Genomic DNA, 9,839 nt, shown 5'->3' on the forward strand with positions numbered 1-9,839 from the left:
AGACACACAGCTTAGAAAATACACAAACAGACGTAAATAGACACACAGACACACACAGAGACATACAAGGACACAGATAGACACGGACACAAATAGACACGAAGACACAGATACGTTGGTACACAAAGATCCACCGTGTAGCCTCTTACAGCATGTAGGGGCAACTGCAGACCAGGCGAGGTAGTCAACATCTCACAGGGTCCGGGAGTGAATCTACGACCTCCTGTATACCAGGCGAGGTAGTCAACATCTCACAGGGTCCGGGTTCGAACCCACGACCTCCTGTAGACCAGGCGAGGTAGTCAACATCTCACAGGGTCCGGGATCGAACCCACGACCTCCTGTAGGCCAGGCGAGGTAGTCAACATCTCACAGGGTCCGGGTTCGAACCCACGACCTCCTGTATACCAGGCGAGGTAGTCAACATCTCACAGGGTCTGGGATCGAACCCACAACCTCCTGTAGACCAGGCGAGGTAGTCAACATCTCACAGGGTCTGTGATCGAACCCACGACCTCCTGTAGACCAGGCGAGGTAGTCAACATCTCACAGGGTCTGTGATCGAACCCACAACCTCCTGTAGACCAGGCGAGGTAGTCAACATCTCACAGGGTCTGGGATCGAACCCACGACCTCCTGTAGACCAGGCGAGGTAGTCAACATCTCACAGGGTCCGGGAGTGAATCTACGACCTCCTGTAGACCAGGCGAGGTAGTCAACATCTCACAGGGTCCGGGATCGAACCCACGACTTCCTGTAGACCAGGCGAGGTAGTCAACATCTCCCTCACCCACGTGCCGAATATTAACGTCAGGGTCAGGCCAACTCCTCCCACACGGGCAAGATTGTTACTCGTGTTGTTGTTTACGTTACAATTATGTCACTCGCTCCCTCTCTGCGCGTGTGGGTGTGCTAGTGAGTGGATGTGTGGGTGTGTGAGTGGGTGAGCGAGTGGGTGTGTCAGTGGGTGTGTCAGTGGGTGTGTCAGTGGGCGGGTGAGTGGGCGGGTGAGTAGGTGAGCGAGTGGGTGAGTGTGAGAGTGAGTGTGTGTGTGTGAGTGGGTGGGTGGACGAGTGGGTGGGCGAGTGGGTGGGCGAGTGGGTGGGCGAGTGGGTGGGCGAGTGGGTGGGCGAGTGGGTGGGCGAGTGGGTGAGTTTGCGGGTGAGTGGGTGGGTGAGTGAGTGGGTGAGCGAGTGGGTGAGTGTATGGGTGAGTGAGTGGGTGAGTGAGTGGGTGAGCGAGTGGGTGAGTGGGTGAGCGAGTGGGTGAGCGAGTGGGTGAGTGGGTGGGTGAGTGGGTGGGTGAGTGAGCGGGTGGGTGAGTGTGCGGGTGAGTGAGTGTGGGCGAGTTGGTGGGTGAGTGGGTGAGCGAGTGGGTGAGCGAGTGGGTGAGCGAGTGGGTGAGCGAGTGGGTGAGCGAGTGGGTGAGCGAGTGGGTGAGACTGGTCGAGTGGGATCTTACAATCCGCAAAAAGCCGTGAGCATCAACACAGCAGCCCATGGTGCCGGCTCATCAAATCGATGTCGCGAGCGCACCTACACACAGACACAGCTCCCCCAGGTAGCCTCTAGTGGACTGTAGGGGCAAGTGCTGCCAGTAGCACCTATACACAAAGATCCCCCGTGTAGCCTCTAGCAGGCTGTAGGGGTAAGTGCTGTTATGGCGCACACAGAGGTCTGTGGGTGGCTGTCAGGACCACGCCCTCCCGGCCGTCTTTGTCTCTCCCCCAGTGCTAGCGATGTTGACGTCACGCGGCTTATCATTTGAGGCCGAGTCGACCTAGGGGAGGCCCAGGGCAGGTTCAGATAAAACCACCACCACCAGCCAGGGTCTATCAACTGCTGGATGACGTCACCACCACCAGCCAGGGTCTGTCCACTGCTGGATGACGTCACCACCACCAGCCAGGGTCTGTCAACTGCTGGATGATGACGTCACCACCACCACCAGCCAGGGTCTGTCAACTGCTGGATGACATCACCACCAGCCAGGGTCTGTCAACTCCTGGATGATGACGTCACCACCACCACCAGCCAGGGTCTATCAACTACTGGATTATGACGTCACCACCACCAGCCAGGGTCTGTCAACTGCTGGATGATGACGTCACCACCACCAGCCAGGGTCTGTCAACTGCTGGATTATGACGTCACCACCACCAGCCAGGGTCTGTCCCCTGCTGGATGACGACGTCACTACCAGCCAGGGTCTGTCAACTGCTGGATGATGACGTCACCACCACCACCCAGTGTCTATCAACTGCTGGATGATGACGTCACCACCACCACCAGCCAGGGTTTGTCCCCTGCTGGATGACGACATCACCACCAGCCAGGGTCTGTCCACTGCTGTATTATGACGTCACCACCACCACCAGCCAGGGTCTATCAACTGCTGGATGACGTCACCACCACCAGCCAGGGTCTATCAACTGCTGGATGATGACATCATCCACTGCTGGATGATGACGTCACCACCACCACCAGCCAGGGTCTATCAACTGCTGGATGACGTCACCACCACCAGCCAGGGTCTATCAACTGCTGGATGATGACATCATCCACTGCTGGATGATGACGTCACCACCACCACCAGCCAGGGTCTATCAACTGCTGGATGACGTCACCACCACCAGCCAGGGTCTATCAACTGCTGGATGATGACATCATCCACTGCTGGATGATGACGTCACCACCACCACCAGCCAGGGTCTATCAACTGCTGGATGATGACATCATCCACTGCTGGATGATGACGTCACCACCACCACCAGCCAGGGTCTATCAACTGCTGGATGACGGCAGCCATCGCAGTCTCGCTGGTCGTGACGACGCTCCGACAGCGGCGGTAAAACGCCTAACAGCCGCCATTCTGACCGCCAAGCCCGCGTCATTAGCGTAACAACACCGCAATAATAACAACCAGTCGTATAAACCTACCATCAATAGGAATATTAGTGAGGGGGTCGAGGGGGGCGGCGGTTGGTTTCTGCGGGCGGCCCAGCTCAGGCTTCCCCGCGAGCGAAACTAGGCGAGGCCGACCCCCCGTCCCAACCGACAAATATTTTTTTTCGTTTTTTTTAATCGCCGCCGTTCTCCGTCCGTGTCTCTTACCGGGACGCGGTCCGGGTACTTCTTGCGGATCTTCTCCCCCTCAGACCGCCTCTTCTCGAACGGGTGCTCCTCTTTATATTGCCACTTCATCGCTGCTCCGAAGATCGCCTCACTGCTTGCTGCTGATGCTACTGGCGGAAGTTGAAATGGCGGGGAGCAGCTTCCGGTTTCGTTCTGCCCCGCCTCGCCACTTCCGGCGGAGCCGCCTGACCGTATAAGGCGATTTCCGGTAGCCGGACCCGCCCACCTCATGAATATTCATGAGTCGTTACCGGGTTCCTCCTACCCCGGACCACGCCCACTTCGATGACGTCACCCACATGCCGACGCCCCCCTCAATTATCAATGTTGATGAGAGCACGCGCCTCCCTCTCATGAATATGTTAATGACGTCACGTGCCGCCCCTTTCTCATGAATATGTTAATTAGTTCACGTGCCCCCCCCCTCTCTTATAATTATGTTAATGAGGTCACGCGTCGTCCCTCAATGGGGTTTATGGGTAGAGACTTTAACATTGGAGTCTATGGAGACTTTAACATTGGAGTCTATGGGTAGAGACTTTTACATTGGAGTCTATGGGAGACTTTAACATTGGAGTCTATGGGAGACTTTAACATTGGAGTCTATGGGTAGAGACTTTTACATTGGGGTCTATGGAGACTTTAACATTGGGGTCTATGGAGACTTTAACATTGAAGTCTATGGGAGACTTTAACATTGGGTCTATAGGTAGAGACTTTAACATTGGGGTCTATGGGTAGATACTTTAACATTGGAGTCTATGGGTAGACACTTTAACATTGGAGTCTATGGGAGACTTTAACATTGGGGTCTATGGGAGACTTTAACATTGGGGACTGTGGAGACTTTAACATTGGAGTCTATGGGTAGAGACTTTTACATTGGGGTCTATGGAGACTTTAACATTGGGGTCTATGGAGACTTCAACATTGAAGTCTATGGGTAGAGACTTTAACATTGGAGTCTATGGGTAGACACTTTAACATTTGAGTCTATGGGAGACTTTAACATTGGGTCTATGGGAGACTTTAACATTGGGGACTGTGGGTAGAGACTTTAACATTGGAGTCTATGGGAGACTTTAACATTGGAGTCTATGGGTAGAGACTTTAACATTGGAGTCTATGGGTAGAGACTTTAACATTGGAGTCTATGGGTAGACACTTTAACATTGGAGTCTATGGGTAGAGACTTTAACATTGGAGTCTATGGGTAGACACTTTAACATTGGAGTCTATGGGTAGAGACTTTAACATTGGAGTCTATGGGTAGAGACTTTAACATTGGAGTCTATGGGTAGACACTTTAACATTGGAGTCTATGGGTAGAGACTTTAACATTGGAGTCTATGGGTAGACACTTTAACATTGGAGTCTATGGGTAGAGACTTTAACATTGGAGTCTATGGGTAGACACTTTAACATTGGAGTCTATGGGTAGACACTTTAACATTGGAGTCTATGGGTAGAGACTTTAACATTGGAGTCTATGGGTAGACACTTTAACATTGGAGTCTATGGGTAGAGACTTTAACATTGGAGTCTATGGGTAGAGACTTTAACATTGGAGTCTATGGGTAGACACTTTAACATTGGAGTCTATGGGTAGAGACTTTAACATTGGAGTCTATGGGTAGACACTTTAACATTGGAGTCTATGGGTAGAGACTTTAACATTGGAGTCTATGGGTAGACACTTTAACATTGGAGTCTATGGGTAGACACTTTAACATTGGAGTCTATGGGTAGAGACTTTAACATTGGAGTCTATGGGTAGAGACTTTAACATTGGAGTCTATGGGTAGAGACTTTAACATTGGAGTCTATGGGTAGACACTTTAACATTGGAGTCTATGGGGAGAGACTTTAACATTGGAGTCTATGGGTAGAGACTTTAACATTGGAGTCTATGGGTAGAGACTTTAACATTGGAGTCTATGGGTAGAGACTTTAACATTGGAGTCTATGGGTAGAGACTTTAACATTGGAGTCTATGGGTAGAGACTTTAACATTGGAGTCTATGGGTAGAGACTTTAACATTGGAGTCTATGGGTAGAGACTTTAACATTGGAGTCTATGGGTAGAGACTTTAACATTGGAGTCTATGGGTAGAGACTTTAACATTGGGGTCTATGGGTAGAGACTTTAACATTGGAGTCTATGGGTAGACACTTTAACATTGGAGTCTATGGGTAGAGACTTTAACATTGGAGTCTATGGGTAGAGACTTTAACATTGGAGTCTATGGGTAGACACTTTAACATTGGAATCTATGGGTAGAGACTTTAACATTGGAGTCTATGGGTAGACACTTTAACATTGGAGTCTATGGGTAGAGACTTTAACATTGGAGTCTATGGGTAGACACTTTAACATTGGAGTCTATGGGTAGAGACTTTAACATTGGAGTCTATGGGTAGACACTTTAACATTGGGGTCTATGGGTAGACACTTTAACATTGGAGTCTGTGGGTAGAGACTTTAACATTGGGGTCTATGGGTAGACACTTTAACATTGGAGTCTATGGGTAGACACTTTAACATTGGAGTCTATGGGTAGAGACTTTAACATTGGAGTCTATGGGTAGACACTTTAACATTGGAGTCTATGGGTAGACACTTTAACATTGGAGTCTATGGGTAGAGACTTTAACATTGGAGTCTATGGGTAGACACTTTAACATTGGAGTCTATGGGTAGAGACTTTAACATTGGAGTCTATGGGTAGAGACTTTAACATTGGAGTCTATGGGTAGAGACTTTAACATTGGAGTCTATGGGTAGACACTTTAACATTGGAGTCTATGGGTAGAGACTTTAACATTGGAGTCTATGGGTAGACACTTTAACATTGGAGTCTATGGGTAGAGACTTTAACATTGGAGTCTATGGGTAGACACTTTAACATTGGGGTCTATGGGTAGACACTTTAACATTGGAGTCTGTGGGTAGAGACTTTAACATTGGGGTCTATGGGTAGACACTTTAACATTGGAGTCTATGGGTAGACACTTTAACATTGGAGTCTGTGGGTAGAGACTTTAACATTGGAGTCTATGGGTAGAGACTTTAACATTGGAGTCTATGGGTAGAGACTTTAACATTGGAGTCTATGGGTAGACACTTTAACATTGGAGTCTATGGGTAGAGACTTTAACATTGGAGTCTATGGGTAGACACTTTAACATTGGAGTCTATGGGTAGAGACTTTAACATTGGAGTCTATGGGTAGACACTTTAACATTGGGGTCTATGGGTAGACACTTTAACATTGGAGTCTGTGGGTAGAGACTTTAACATTGGGGTCTATGGGTAGACACTTTAACATTGGAGTCTATGGGTAGACACTTTAACATTGGAGTCTGTGGGTAGAGACTTTAACATTGGAGTCTATGGGTAGAGACTTTAACATTGGAGTCTATGGGTAGAGACTTTAACATTGGAGTCTATGGGTAGAGACTTTAACATTGGAGTCTATGGGTAGAGACTTTAACATTGGAGTCTATGGGTAGACACTTTAACACTGGAGTCTATGGGGAGAGACTTTAACATTGGAGTCTATGGGTAGACACTTTAACATTGGAGTCTATGGGGAGAGACTTTAACACTGGAGTCTATGGGTAGACACTTTAACATTGGAGTCTATGGGTAGACACTTTAACATTGGAGTCTATGGGGAGAGACTTTAACACTGGAGTCTATGGGTAGACACTTTAACATTGGAGTCTATGGGTAGACACTTTAACATTGGAGTCTATGGGTAGACACTCGTGATTAACCACGCGTTGAAAAATGTTATTGACCTCAATAAAAAAGTAGTCCCCCACCACCACCCCCCACCACTGCGTGGCGCATGAATACAACCGCACCCACCACCCCGCTCACAACAACAGCAGCGGCAGCATCGCTGCTGTTGTTGAGGGGGGAAAGGGGGGGCCCGGGCCCCCGCATAATGTCACGCCTCGCCCGTGGAGTTTAACAACAACAAAAACGGCGCATTTCGCGACCTTTCGCCCACCGCGTGAGCCGATGACGCGACGGCACTATTTTAAAATAAATAATTAAATAGCGCGGCCGCCTCACCGCCGCCGCGGAAGGAGTCGCCGCGGCGGTGAGGCGGTTTTTTTTTGTGCGTGCGTCACGCGCGCGCGCGCGGTCACGCGCTCGAGGCTCACGTGACCGCCCCCGCTGACCCCCCCCCCACCTGCGGCGGGTGACGTCACTCAGCCAAGGACGGGGGGGGGCGTGGTATAACCCCCCCGGCCACGCCCACATCTGAGTTACCGGCCCGCCCCCCCCTCACAACGTCCCCCCCCCCGGATTATAATTCCCACACGGATAGGCGGCAACGCGCTTTTTAAAGCGCACAGCGGATAAGCGACCCCGTTCACAATCGCCTGGTCTAGAGGAGGTCGTGGGTTCAATCCCAGACCCTGTGAGATGTTGACTACCTCGCCTGGTCTACAGGAGGTCGTGGGTTCAATCCCAGACCCTGTGAGATGTTGACTACCTCGCCTGGTCTACAGGAGGTCGTGGGTTCAATCCCAGACCCTGTGAGATGTTGACTACCTCGCCTGGTCTACAGGAGGTCGTGGGTTCGATCCCAGACCCTGTGAGATGTTGACTACCTCGCCTGGTCTACAGGAGGTCGTGGGTTCAATCCCAGACCATGTGAGATGTTGACTACCTCGCCTGGTCTACAGGAGGTCGTGGGTTCGATCCCAGACCCTGTGAGATGTTGACTACCTCGCCTGGTCTACAGGAGGTCGTGGGTTCAATCCCAGACCCTGTGAGATGTTGACTTCCTCGCCTGGTCTACAGGAGGTCGTGGGTTCGATCCCAGACCCTGTGATATGTTGACTACCTCGCCTGGTATACAGGAGGTCGTGGGTTCAATCCCAGACCCTGTGAGATGTTGACTACCTCGCCTGGTCTACAGGAGGTCGTGGGTTCGATCCCAGACCCTGTGAGATGTTGACTACCTCGCCTGGTCTACAGGAGGTCGTGGGTTCAATCCCAGACCATGTGAGATGTTGACTACCTCGCCTGGTCTACAGGAGGTCGTGGGTTCGATCCCAGACCCTGTGAGATGTTGACTACCTCGCCTGGTCTACAGGAGGTCGTGGGTTCAATCCCAGACCCTGTGAGATGTTGACTTCCTCGCCTGGTCTACAGGAGGTCGTGGGTTCGATCCTGGACCCTGTGAGATGTTGACTACCTCGCCTGGTCTACAGGAGGTCGTGGGTTCGATCCCAGACCCTGTGAGATGTTGACTACCTCGCCTGGTCTACAGGAGGTCGTGGGTTCGATCCCAGACCCTGTGAGATGTTGACTACCTCGCCTGGTCTACAGGAGGTCGTGGGTTCGATCCCGGACCCTGTGAGATGTTGACTACCTCGCCTGGACTACAGGAGGTCGTGGGTTCGATCCCGGACCCTGTGAGATGTTGACTACCTCGCCTGGTCTACAGGAGGTCGTGGGTTCGATCCCGGACCCTGTGAGATGTTGACTACCTCGCCTGGTCTACAGGAGGTCGTGGGTTCGATCCCGGACCCTGTGAGATGTTGACTACCTCGCCTGGTCTACAGGAGGTCGTGGGTTCGATCCCGGACCCTGTGAGATGTTGACTACCTCGCCTGGTCTACAGGAGGTCGTGGGTTCGATCCCGGACCCTGTGAGATGTTGACTACCTCGCCTGGTCTACAGGAGGTCGTGGGTTCGATCCCGGACCCTGTGAGATGTTGACTACCTCGCCTGGTCTACAGGAGGTCGTGGGTTCGATCCCGGACCCTGTGAGATGTTGACTACCTCGCCATCAGCTCACTCACCCAGCCATTCACTCATATACACACTCGCACAGACCCACACACACAGACCCACACACACATCCACTCAATCGCGAGACATGAACTCATCCGCACCCGCTGACAACAACTTTATTGACAACATAAACATCGATTACTTTAAGCAAATATTCAACAACTTTTATCGACAGCATCGTAGCACGCGTCATGATGCATGTGCAGCGGGTCACGTGTACAGTCAGTGCGCGTGTCAGTGTGTGTGTCAGTGTGTGTGTCAGTGTGTGTGTCAGTGTGTGTGTCAGTGTGTGTGTCAGTGTGTGTGTGTCAGTGCGCGTGTGTGTCAGTGGCTGGGTCACGTAGCCCGCATGCCCAGCCACCGCATGCCTAAACAGCTTTTGTTCGGCCGGATCGAGGGGGCTAAACGGGCGCGGCACGGGCTAGAGAAGAGATGGAGTGATGTGGTACAGGAGGACGTGGAGCTGAGTGGACTTGCCGATGACTGGTACCAGCGGTGTCAAGATCGGCCTCAGTGGAGGAGGCTCGTGAAGGACGCTACTGGGCAGTTGGAGGCAGTCGCCCTCCAGCAACAACGGAGGGCGGAGGAGCGACGCTCACAACAACGAGCGGAGCGCCGGGTGGCTAAAGCGCAGCAAGTTGGTACAGTAGGGGGCACAGGTGGTGCATCAGCCAGTCATCTCGGTCATCTCGGTCAGTCGACCCGTGGCACCTGCTGGGTCTGCCCCGTGACCTCCTCATGCACCTAGCCTGGCACAGCAGTACAACCCATGGCACCTGCTGGGTCTGCCCCGTGACCTCCTGCCAGCGGGCGTTCGACACGTCACGTGGTAGCCTCAAGGTGCACATGGCCTGGCACAAGCGTCGTGGTGACGTCACCGCCAC

Source organism: Lampetra fluviatilis, unplaced genomic scaffold (assembly GCF_964198595.1).
Source record: "Lampetra fluviatilis unplaced genomic scaffold, kcLamFluv1.1 SCAFFOLD_902, whole genome shotgun sequence".
NCBI classification, from domain to species: Eukaryota; Metazoa; Chordata; class Hyperoartia; order Petromyzontiformes; family Petromyzontidae; genus Lampetra; species Lampetra fluviatilis.